This window comes from Pectinophora gossypiella, chromosome 26 (genome assembly GCF_024362695.1).
Source record: "Pectinophora gossypiella chromosome 26, ilPecGoss1.1, whole genome shotgun sequence".
NCBI classification, from domain to species: Eukaryota; Metazoa; Arthropoda; class Insecta; order Lepidoptera; family Gelechiidae; genus Pectinophora; species Pectinophora gossypiella.
The window spans coordinates 905,603-918,271 of record NC_065429.1 but is presented as its reverse complement, the minus strand read 5'-3'; the positions used below and the strand labels follow the sequence as shown (position 1 = coordinate 918,271).

At 38.9% G+C, this 12,669-nt stretch overlaps 1 protein-coding gene, 1 long non-coding RNA gene and 1 other non-coding gene across 3 annotated transcripts in view; 2 read left to right on the top strand and 1 right to left on the bottom strand.

Moving 5' to 3' along the window:
• LOC126378601 (uncharacterized) overlaps window positions 1-7,828 on the top strand; it is a 69,617-nt gene extending 61,789 nt beyond the window's left edge. Inside the window, exon 2 of the long non-coding RNA XR_007568126.1 lies at window positions 7,751-7,828. This is a non-coding gene — a long non-coding RNA (uncharacterized LOC126378601). The remainder of the gene's footprint in view (window positions 1-7,750) is intronic.
• LOC126378463 (probable inactive tRNA-specific adenosine deaminase-like protein 3) overlaps window positions 6,667-12,669 on the bottom strand; it is a 14,082-nt gene continuing 8,079 nt past the window's right edge. The window contains exons 2-3 of the transcript XR_007568081.1: window positions 9,535-9,740; window positions 6,667-7,538 (exon numbers count right to left, since the gene is read on the bottom strand). The gene's annotated coding sequence lies outside the window, so the exon portion shown is untranslated. The remainder of the gene's footprint in view (window positions 7,539-9,534; window positions 9,741-12,669) is intronic.
• On the top strand, window positions 11,902-11,973 carry Trnak-cuu (transfer RNA lysine (anticodon CUU)). Its single transcript has one exon. It is a non-coding gene; the product is annotated as a tRNA-Lys (tRNA).

Below are 12,669 nucleotides of genomic sequence, written 5' to 3'. Positions count from 1 at the left end.
GCACGAACATCGTGTTCCATATACATGTGTTAATGGTGTACATAAATTATAACATAATACCAAATTACTTTAATAGAGTTAGAGTGTACATAAACAAATATTATGACAAAGATGTAACGTAAATACTTAAGGTTAGAACACAAAAGATAGTTATTAATGTAGGTATAACTAGTAAATAAATGTAGTACACACATACATACATACATAAACTCATGCCTATTTCCCACCGGGGTAAGCAGAGACTATAGAAAATAAACAAATAAATATAAAAAAAAGAAGGAAAAAAATGTAATGTGTAATGTTTGTGTGTGTGTAATGTATGTATGTGTGTGTGTGTGTGTGTGTGTGTGTGTGTGTGTGTGTGTGTGTGTGTGTGTAAAAATGTGTGTGTGTGTATAAAAATGTGTGTGTATGTGTGTATGTAATGTGTGTGTGTGTGTAATGTGTGTGTGTGTGTGTGTGTGTGTATGTGTAATGTAATGTATGTTCTTTATAGAAATAAATGTAGTAATATAAACAAATACGAATTCCATGAATGTGTATTGTGTAGTCTGTTTGTGTGAACTCTTTATTTTTCACTTTCCTTCCACCGACTGTAATTGGAATACCATTGTATTTAAGTCTATAAATTATGTAATACAAACTGGATTAAAAAAAAAGAAAAGAAAGAAACATGAAACAGTAGGACTAGGGCCCTGTGCTGGGAGGTTTTCTGGCCACGTCTTTCCCTCAGCGTTACAGATTCCGATGTTGTAGTAGTTTTACAGCTAGTTACATAATATGTAATTATTTTTTTTTTGACGTTCAAAAAGCGCTATCTTTGTAAGCCAATTTTGAAAAATAAATACAACATAACTTAAACAGCCTATATACGTCCCACTGCTGGGCACAGGCCTCCCCTCAAACAACCGGAGAAAAAAAAAAATGAATTTTTTGTTAGTACCTATCTATCGCGCGCGCCGCACCCTGAATCTATCTCGGTCGTAAAGTCAGTTGATATCATCTCAGAATCGTGGTCTGAATCATCCCCCTCAGTATTCGTTACGATGTCACTAACACCCTGCATAATATTCCACATATGATGACGGAGTGTGTACAGTCATGAGCAATATAATGTACCCACTTGTGGATTCTGTCGCACTAACATATTTGAGATTTAGTGAGACTTACAGTTCAATTTGTCAAAAAAGTTAATGTGACATGGTACCAAAGTGTATACATATTAATGCTCGTGACCGTACGCCGTGATCATGGCACTTGCAACATACATACATACATAAACTCACGCCCGAAATCCCAAATGGGGTGGGCAGAGCCACAAGTAATCAAAGACAACTTGCAGCCACTGTTGATACGAAGTCCTAAGATGGATATGATGAACCTTATGGTGATAAGGGATCAGCCTATCGCCCATACCATTAGTCCATCATGTTAGAGGACGCAATCCCTCTGTCGGTTTTTACGACATGCCCGGGAAGACAAGCAGCTGAACGTGTTCTATGTTTTGTTGGCACTTGCAACAGTGTTGAAATATCGGTTTTGTATTACGGCCTCTGTGGTCCAGTGGTTGAGCGTTGAGATCACGATCCGGAGGTCCCGGGTTCGAATCCCGGTGGGGACATATCACAAAGAGGACGCACGGAGCGTCATAAAGTTTGCGGACGAGTGGAGTGCAAAGTTGAAGTATGAACTATTTGCTCATACTTGTATGGCGCGCGTTTCGCGGTCACTTGGCCCTCCAACCTCTTTCTGCTATTCCGTGGTTTAAAATACTCTTGACCTGGTCTTTCTTCAAACCACATACATTCCTGTTTACGATAATTTAATTTATTTTTAAATACTTTTAGATAATAACACGTCACTTCAAAGATAAATGAAGCCGTGATCTTAAAATGTCAAGGAAAAAAGCTACATAACAGCATCACGCCTGTGAAACTAGGCAGTAGGCAGAGGGGGTGGGGAAGTTGAACTTAAATTGTAACTTCGCCCGGGTTATTCATTCATTTACTCATTCTTCCTAAAATTAAGAGCTGTCAATCATCCGTCCCTTTCCTTTTCGGCGGATAAGAAAATGACAGGTATAACTTAAAGTAAAATTAGGAGGTGTCTGCAGGAATCGGGCCAATATGGAGAACTGTCAACATTTAGGAACACTCAACAGTGTTGCCGCCTAAATATTATGACCTTCTAGTTTCTGTCCTCGTTATAACCAGAACCGACTTACAGAATTTAGACATTATCACAACACTTTATTAAACGATTTAATAGCACAAATCGATCCAAAAATCAACCACTAATGAAGACTTTGTCAAAGATGTGTTTACTCAAAGACCGGTCACGTTATCTAAATGAGCATAATAATTAATAATGTTTGAATGGACTGCAATAGGACACTAGGGAACATAGACTCATCAGTTATTTGATATTCTTCCGATGGGCAAAGATTAAAGATTTAGGCAGACAGGACAAAAACATATATACTGGGTGTTAGTGACATCGTAACGAATACTGAGGGGGGTGGTTCAGACCATGATTCTGAGTTGATATCAAGTGGAATTTCGTGTCAAAAAATTCATGAAAATTTTTCTTTTCTTTTTAATTATTTTCCAATCCATACTTTTGCGACGGAAATTTCTACTTGATATCAACTCAGAATCATGGCCTGAACCACCCCTCAAAGTTTTCGTTACGATGTCACTAACACCCTGTATATTATATTGTACCTACTATTATACCCAGTGGCGTTCTTTGGAATATTCCTGATGTAAATAGTCTTTAATAGTAAGGAGTGATTCCTTATAACCATAAGGTTCATCATATCCAACTTACGATATCGTATCAACAGTGGCTGCAAGTTGTCTTTGATTACTTGTGGCTCTGCCCACCCCATTAGGGATTACGGGCGTGAGTTTATGTATGTATATAATAGTAAAGACACTAACTGTTGCCCTGCTTTTTTTTTCAAATTGTTTTTCTTGTATTCTGATCCTATCTGCTAAAGACTAGGTAATCAAAATCTTTTTACATAACTTGTGTGCCTTTACTGCACATAAATGTGAACTGCAAATCACAGACTACGACGACAAATCACGTACATTCGAAAAATAAGCAAAGAGCAAGGAACCTTGACATGCAGATGCGATACTCCGCTGATTGGCACGATACCTACGAGCCACGTTTGAACACCGTGCTCAATACAGCTCATCATTCCTCCACATGCCTACCGCCCATTTTCCTATTAGGGAATTGCGTCTGGGTTCTGGATCGAGTTGGGTTTGCATGGTAACTTGGAGTTCACGGATGATTTTGGGCAATGACATCGGGTCGGAGAGGTGAAGGTCGAAATCAAGAGAATAATTCATTTACTTTATTTTAATAAAGTATTAAGTTCTACCTGTCATTTCCTTATCCGCCGAAAAAGAAAGGGACGGATGATTGAGAGCTGTTAATTTTCAAATATTTGAGTGAATGAATTAATATCCCGGGCTAAACAAATAGGCTGGTATGCAACCCGTTTGAAGTGTGCTGCCAACTTAATTTAGAATGTTGTTTAGAGGGTTGTTTTAGATTTCTGCCTAAAACTGATGTTTATTCCATAAATTTTATGGCTGTCGATTACCCGTACCTTTCCTTTCCGGCGGATAAGAAAGTGACAGGTATAACTATAATTAGATGGTGTTTAAAGGAATTAGCACAATAAACTATTTATTGTACACATTAATATAGTTAATAATGACAAAAGAAAAAATAGGTACCAAGGTGGCTTTGTCTCTAAAAGAGATCTCTTTCAGTCAACCCCGCATGGTGTGAGAGGTCAATAAAAGTGGGAAGGCACAAAGTGTACAAAAAAAAGAAACGTATATACATACATACAAATATATACATTTAATTAAAGGCAAAATAGGCAGACCTTGGTGACGTATGGGTACTAAGTTCATCTTGCGATGGATGTATCTCTGACTACCCCGATAGGGATATAATATAGTCGTGAGTTTATGTTGACGCCTGTAACTTGATTTAATAAGTCTCTGATAAAAAACGCCTGATAAAGAATATCCCTCACAGAGGCCATGGCAAATTAGGCAAAATCTACCTACTTTGGTCGGTTCTGCGACGTTTCTATTAGACTATGACAACATTAGCCCTGTATGGATTTGACACAGATTTTATATTGATGCGTCAATATTATGATTAGGAATCATTTGTTAACATAAAATAATTATATTTTATTATGTAATAATAACAAAGAAAGAATGTTCAAAACCAGGCCAACAGGTTTTTTTTTTGCTAATCTGAGAGTCAGCCAAGTAAAAAAAAAACTAATAACTAATACTTACAAAAAAGAAATAGGCTAGTTTCCAACTAGTCAAATCAGTCAGTTACTTTTTACTAAACGTCAGAACCCGAAATTACTATGGAATTTGTATGAAAAAGCAACCTGTGACGTCATAGAAAAACGTGACAGAATGTCGCAATTATTATAACATTTGTTTTTATTAAAATTCACAGATAAGTTAAATAGAAAAAAGAAAATGTTTTTGTCACCTTTAGACCTGTCTTTATTTAGTAATCAGAATTTCATAATTTATCTTTGACCTAGGAAACTACCTAATAGTCAGTAGTCAAAATAAATACATTAAAAAATAAATAAAAAAGTCAAATTAAAAGACCAATAGGTGAATTTAAATAAAGAAATAGAATGCAAGCAGGTAGGGATACCATTGTAAAAAGAAATACTTACATTGAAAGTAAAAAGAAAAACATTATAACAAAAGAATTAGCATTTCAAAATTAAACCATTTTAAAACTGTTTCTTTTTTAATTAAAATAGAGAGAGATACTTTCTTTTACTATTTTTTACTTCTTTTGTTACTTTTTTTATCGAAATAACATAGTAATTATGTATTATATCCCGAAAAAAAAAACAAAGTAAATAGGAATAAAACCAATGCCCTTAGTTTTAAGACTAAGTGAAGAGGTGTAATGAAAAATTTTCCATGCCACGTTGACAGCCAGTAAAGAAACAATCCACATAGACTTTCCCGCCATTCAAACACAATATCCTCACCTTTTTCACGAGTCCGGTAATCACACTTCACTTGTCCAAAAAAAGTCCTTATTTAATCACAAATTAATAAATCAAAGCCATATTGGCGAACAACCACATTAGAACCGCCATTCTCCTACCGTCTCCGTCTTTAAAATACATTCCTAATCCACCATTTTGATTTTGTTCACCATACGTCGTAAATTCGTAATTCGCGCGTTTTACAACTCGACTCCGTTTAAAAACTACAAAAAAGGTATTTTAAGGGTGCACCTTTTTTGTAATTTTAATGAATGTTTTTTTTTAATTAATTAATTGTTTTATTTTTATATTTTTTAAGAAGTAACTTTTTAATTTTACTTTTTAAAGTATACAGACTGCTACCGTCAGGGTCTGGGAGTAAATTGGCGCTGGTAAATGATTGTGGCGACTTGAGAATTGGCTGGCCAATCGCGAGTCGGTGCGGTGGATGTCGAGAATTGGACTAGTTGCTGCAGGGTCAAATAACCGCGGGTCAAGATGGCGCTGGGTACTGCTAAATTGCTGTTGGGTTCTGTAGGTAAGTACTTGATTTACTGAGTTATTTTTTTTTTGGAGCAGCGTAGTGGAGTACGCTCTATAGCCCTCGGGTTGATAGAGGAAAGCCTGTGCCCAGCAGTGGGACGTATACAGGGTGATAGTGACATTGTAACGAATACTCAGGGGGATGATTCAGACCGTGATTCTGAGTTGATATCAAGTGGAATTTTCCGTCGCAAAATTAATGTTTTTTTTTTAATTATTTTCCATTCCGTACTTTTGCGACGGAAAATTCCACTTGATATCAACTCAGAATCATGGGCTAAATCACCCCTCAAAGTTTTCGTTACGACGTCACTAGCACACTGTGTAGGCTATTTAAGTTTAAATGTTGTATTAACGTTAAACTTAGGTTAGCTTGACGAGGAAAATCACGAGTAGATATTCCAAAATGTACCAATACCTACAGCTTCTTTAAACAAAACTCACGCCTATTTCCCACCGGGGTAAGCAGAGACTATGGATTTCCATTTGCTTCGATCCTGACACACTTCTCTTCCTTCGTCCACATTCATTAATCGTTTCATATACGCACGCCGGTTCAGAGTAGATCGTACTGAACCTTTTCTAAGGACATCTCCAATTTGATCAATGTTAGTCCTTCTAGGAAACGACATATATACATAAAAGAATAAAAACAAAACTTTATTTAGTGTGCATATTATTGTAGTTCAAATAAGTAATTAACAAGTACTTAAGTAATTACTTCGTCAACAAAGGTCCGGTCCAGCAGACACATCATAATTTTAATTCAAGTTATACCCGTCATTTTCTTACCCACCGAAAAGGAAAGGGATGGACGATTGACAACTGTTAATTTCAAAATGAATAACCCGGGCAAATAACATAGGCATCCCGCTAATATTCTTAGTCAACCTGTTTGACATATTATGCTGTCAACTTAATTCTGTCGGGTTATTGGTCAATACAAAATTTTGAGAGGGGTTTTTAAATTTCTGCCTCAAATTGACGTGTGTAACGCAAATTTTATTTATTTACTTACTAAAGTATTCAATACACATGTAATCACAGGCCCGTCGATTGCCCGTCTCTTTCAGACCAGACTAGCCCAACCTTTTAGTAAATTGCAAATTATTCTCTCAGGTCCATTCGCTATGTCTGTTAAAATATATAATAAGATTCCAAAAGCCTTGCAAGACATCACCGAAATAAATCAATTCAAAAAAAATTAAAACAGTATCTAATGGACAAAAGTTTTTATACTCTGCAGGAGTTTTTTAATGATTAGTTGTTTAAGTACTTTAGTTTTACGTCTAAATTATGTATACTTGTTATTATTTATTATGTTTAAGCCTAAAAAATATGCTTTAACTCTCCTTTAAATTGCTGTGCCCAATACAGGTCCGTATGTGTTACTTACCTTATATTACCAACCTCCTACCATGTGGAACGCAATAAATGATATGATTATGATTTCTTTTTCGGCGGATAAGAAAATGACAGGTATGACAAAATAAAATTAGATGCTGTGTACTGGAGTCACCAACAATAATGTAACTGCAGATGTCAGTTTTGTCTGCAAAGTGTACAGTCAAAGCCATTAGTCACCGTGATCCTGTAGTACACCAAATAAGTAAGGAGCTCGGTGGCGCAGCGGTAAACGCGCTCGGTCTGCGATTGTTGAAGTTAACCGACTTTCGCAAAGGCCAGTCATAGGATGGGTGACCACAAAAAAAGTTTTCATCTCGAGATCCTCCGTGCTTCAGAAGGCAAGTTAAGCCGTTGGTCCCAGCTGCATTACCAGTGTTTGAGTAACCATCAATCCGCACTGAGCCCGCGTTATGGTTTAAGGCCCGATCTCCCTATCCATCCATAGGGAAGGCCCGTGCCCCAGCAGTGGGGACGTTAATGGGCTGATGATGATGATGACTCCACCGACAAGAGCGCAGCTCTTAAATAAAGAGAGAGAGGAGACGAAGTATTACTCTTTATTCTATGATTTAGGCCCGTTGCTATTGGGTCTTCTGTCTATCAGTTCGAAAACCTTCAAAATGCTATTTCAAAAAGTCCTTGTGACAAAAGCAACATACATGCATAAACGGCCTATATACGTCCCACTGCTGGGCACAGGCCTCCCGTCAATCAACCGGAGGGGGTATGGAGCATACTTCACCACGCTGCTCCAATGCGGGTTGGTGGAGGTGTTTTTACGGCTAATAGCCGGGACCAACGGCTTAACGTGCCCTCCAAATCACGAAATCATCTTACTTTTTCGGGAAATCAGGTGATTAAGCCTGAAAAGTCCTTACCAAACAAAGGACAGTCTCACAAAGTGATTTCGACAATGTCCCCTTCGGGAATCGAATCCCGACCTCCAGATCATGAGCCTAACGCTCTAACCACTGGACCACGGAGGCTGTTTAAGCAACATGGTTGATTAATTAATTCCTTAAGCGTCTGCCCAGCGTCTCCAAACACGTGTCTGATGACGGTAATTTGAACTCGTTAAAGTAATTTGCGCTTGAATTTGAACAATTTGCGAATTCACGCACGAGAAGGCCTCCACTACGGGAAGTGAGGTTTTGGGAACAGTCTCTGTTAAATGGCCAATAATACAAATACAGGATGTTAGTGACATCGTAACGAATGAGGGGGATGATTCAGACCATGATTCTGAGTTGATAAGTGGATTTTTCCGTCGCAAAATTCATAATATTTTCTTGTGTTTTTTTAAATTATTTCCAATTCTATACTTTTACCATGGAAAATTCCACTCGATAGTAACTCAGAATAATCAGCTGAATCGTGCCCCTCGATGCGTTACGATGTAACTTCGCACTATCTTATAAAATATACATTGCCGGTAAATTGGCTATGGAATTTGAGAAGCAGTAGAGCTATCGTAGTTATCTGTTTGCAGGAGTAGTGGTAAAAGAGAGTGGGGTTGAACCGACGACAGCGGTTCTCATACACAATGCGCGTGAAGGCCTTTCCTACCTCTTTTCTTCTATTCCGTATACACACGGCCTCCGTGGTCCAGTGGATGAGCGTTGGGCTCACGATCCGGAGGTCCCGGGTTCGAATCCCGGTGGGGACCACAAAATTCACTTTGTAATCCCTAGTTTATTTAGGACATTACACGCTGATCACCTGATTGTCCAAAAAAGTAAGATGATCCGTGCGTGAAGGCACGTTAAGCCGTTGGTCCCGGTTACTATTTACTGATGTAAGTAAATAGTCTTTACATGAGCCACGTCAGGGCCTTTGGCGGCTCAGTAATAACCCTGACATGAGCCATGTTAGGTTGGTAATTAACCTCACAACCCACACGTTAGAAGAAGAGTGAATAATACGTAAAATTCATAGTAGGTATACGACTATAATCCCAATTGGGGTAGTCAGAGGTACATCCATCGCAAGATGAACTAAGTACCCACACCTCACCGAGCTTTCTGTTAGACCAACGTGATAGGTGAGCTGTATCGCCGTCTATAATGCTCGAGCCACCGGCCGCAAAAACGGACTTTGCTTGTATGATCCCATGATTTTTCCATAGCAATTAAACGCAATAGCCTTAACGAGTGTGTGGCAGTGTCGCTGGAGCCTAATTGATGTTTGTTGTGCCAATTAAATACATCTTGGGAGCTTGGCGAATTTTAAACTTCAATAAACTACTTTGTAACATATGTTTTGTCGTTTGGTACTACCACGGTTTTCTTTCAAATATTTATCCTCAGACGACGCCCTGAGCCGAGGTTCGCGCCCAACTGGGCACCCTCAGGCTTGTTGTCTTAAACGTTGAACCGGGTGAGAGCCTTCAGCGCTCCCTATTTGTCCGGCCAAGTAGTTAATGCCGGCCAAGTAGTGGCCGTAAGTTGTCATTGGCACTGCCCACCCTATTCCGGACTACGGGCGTGAATTTATGTATGTGTACAATATTTACTTACCATCAAAACACTAGCCGAGCACCACCAAACTCCACTTCTACTCCAGTCAAATGTCTTCAGAATCCCCACCAATTATCTTCATTACAGTCTCTGGCATTAACAGATAGGTTGTTGCCATTTAACGTTCTTAAAAAAAAAAGATATGACTGTCTCTCTCTAACGCGCGGAGACGGCTGTCTTCTGTCGCAAATGACGCACAGGCAGGTCTGTAAAAAAAGAAAAAACTTTATTATTTTACTACTTTTCACTTTCACTTTTCAGGTTTGAATCACCTGATTATCCGAAAAAGTAAGATGATTCCGCGGTTCGGAGGGCACGTTAAGCCGTTGGTCTCGAATATTAGCCGTAAAAACACCTCCACCAACCCGCATTGGAGCAGCGTGGTGGAGTATGCTCCATACCCCCTCCGGTTGATTGCGGGGAGGCCTGTGCCCAGCAGTGGGACGTATAGTATAGGCTGGTTATGTTATGTTACTTAATTATTATATTAAGAAATGTAAAACAGCCTCTGTGGTCTAAAGGCACACCCAGGACACTTCATACAAAACACCTCGTTTTACGGCCTCCGTGGTCCAGTGGTTGAGCGTTGGGCTCACGATCCGGAGGTCCTGGGTTCGATTCCCAGTGGGGACATATCACAAAAATTACTTTGTGGTCCCTAGTTTGGTTAGGACATTACAGGCTGATCACCTGATTGTCCGAAAGTAAGACGATCCGTGCTTCGGAAGGCACGTTAAGCCGTTGGTCCCGGTTACTACTTACTATGTAAGTACGTAGTCGTTATAAATGAGTCATGTCAGGGGCCTTTGGCGGCTCAATAGTAACCCTGACACCAGGGTTGATGAGGTTGGTAATTCGCCTCACAACCCACACGATAGAAGAAGAACCTCGTTTTACACAGACACCACACATTGACGTTATCGTACACGCGCATCTGTGTGTGTGACGTCTTCCGCACATACGATTGAAGACTAAAGTAACACCTACAAAATTTTGTGTGTACACAATTTTTTTTTTGTGTGTACTATTTATATAAGTAGGTATATATGTTAGGTTATGTATATAGGTTAGGTATATATTATATTTGTAAGTATGTTATATATTTATTTGCATGTATTTATTGGTAAGTTGTACTTATAGTTTGTACCCGCAATCTTTCAATTTTCTTTTTTTACATTTTTCCTCACCTTACGGTTGTCTGGAAGAAATCGCTTTAAGCGATAAGGCCGCCATTTGCCATGTACTTAGTTAAGATACTTTTTGTAATTATTTCTTTTATATTTTGGTGCAATAAAGTGTATTTGTATTGTATTGTAAGACCTAAGGGGGATGAGGTAAACCTAGCTCAGCCGCTGGGGAGGGGAGAGTTGCCGTTCTAAACGTAGGCAACTCTGTACAGCGCCATCTACATTTTTATTTGGGAACGTAGCTTGGAAAGTCCCACATTAGCAGTCGCTTCTATTGTCCATGATGACGTCAACCCTTCTTGTGGTATCCGCATCAAACCAGCTGGTTCTTGTATACCTAGTCATAGAATAAGGGATCCTACAAAAAACATTCTGTGAAAAATTAGCCAAGTCTCGATGAAGCTGCTTGTTTTTAATCTCTAAAAAGTAGTGAAATTTAGACAAAGTCGTGCCAAATCTAAGGTTCCTTACTGCGATCTTTATTTAACTATAAACTAAACTAAACTCTGTAAAATAATTTCAAACAACAACCCTCATAAGCACTTCCTGACTAACAGAGTAGTAGCAGCGTGGAACGGGCTGCCGCAGGACGTGGTCTCCGCTTCTAGCGTCAACACCTTCAAAAACAAATTGGACAATTACCATAAAACAGAGAAAGGAAAACACAACTGAATAGTTGAATACAGGCACTTAGCGGTGAAAACTGCCTGCCTGAGTTAATAATAATAATAAGTTAATGTTGTGTGACTTAGCCGTTGAAGGGTACATGCACAAGGGTACATAACCAGGTGCTCCATGACACCGTTGCACCAATCTAACCTAAATGACCTACAGACTGGAAATTTTGGATTTTAAGTGATTATAGCTTACTGGATGACGAAAATTTGTGCGTTTTGTGGGGTTAAAATGGCCAAATCGAAGCAATTCATCTAAGAAAGCAATATTGCTATTTGACAGTTGTTTGCATTGCGCACTTACTTTTATACATATGTGCAAATGTCAAATTGCAATATTGCTTTCTTAGATGATTTGCTTCGATGTGGCCATTTTAACTCCCCTGATTTTATCTAGTTCTCAAATAGGGGCCTGAAAATACGGCAAAATGGGTCCAGATGTGGCACCTGTACTTTTTAATAAAGCACATTTACAAACACGCAGCGGACGACCAATCAGAGCGCCTGCCCGGCTAGCTCAGTCGGTAGAGCATGAGACTCTTAATCTCAGGTCGTGGGTTCGAGCCCCACGTTGGGCGCCAAATTTAGGTTGAATGTGTTAGGCAGAAATTAAACTGATACGATTTTATTATCACTGTTTAATCTTGTCAAATCTAGTTCTAAAAACTATTGAAAGTAATTTATCATAAAATCGTATCAGTTTAATTTCTGCCTAACACATTCAACGTAAACAGTAAAAGATGGTACGGCAGTGTTTGCTTCGCGCTCGACTTGGCGGGTGCACTGCTGTGCCCCTCAATAATACTACACCTAGCTCAAGGTTACTTAAAGGCTATTGTTGGTAAAACGTGATGCTCAGCAGATCAATGGTCAATTGCCAAGCCTATTAATCTAAGCCCCGATGCAATTTCCTGAAAAAGAGGATTGGTTTGACCGACACAGATAATGTGCCATTCCTGATAATGTTCTCAAATTGAGAATGTTCTTGTCGTAAAAACTCTTCAATAGTAAGGTCATTGGCTGCTTTTCTTTGTCAAATTATTCTTTCTTGTCCGGTCTTATCTGCCTAAAGGTTAGTGATTATTGAGAGGACATGAATGCATGGGATTAACTGTCTGAGAACTGATATTAGGCAGCTAAATTACTCAATTGTATAACAATATTTTTTAAAAAAAAAAAAAGAACGTATAGGGCCCTGTGCCGAGGTTTTTCTTGCAGCTTCTTTTCCCCGGCTATACAGGTTGTGAGAAGCTGCAGTAGTTTTAGGCGGATGA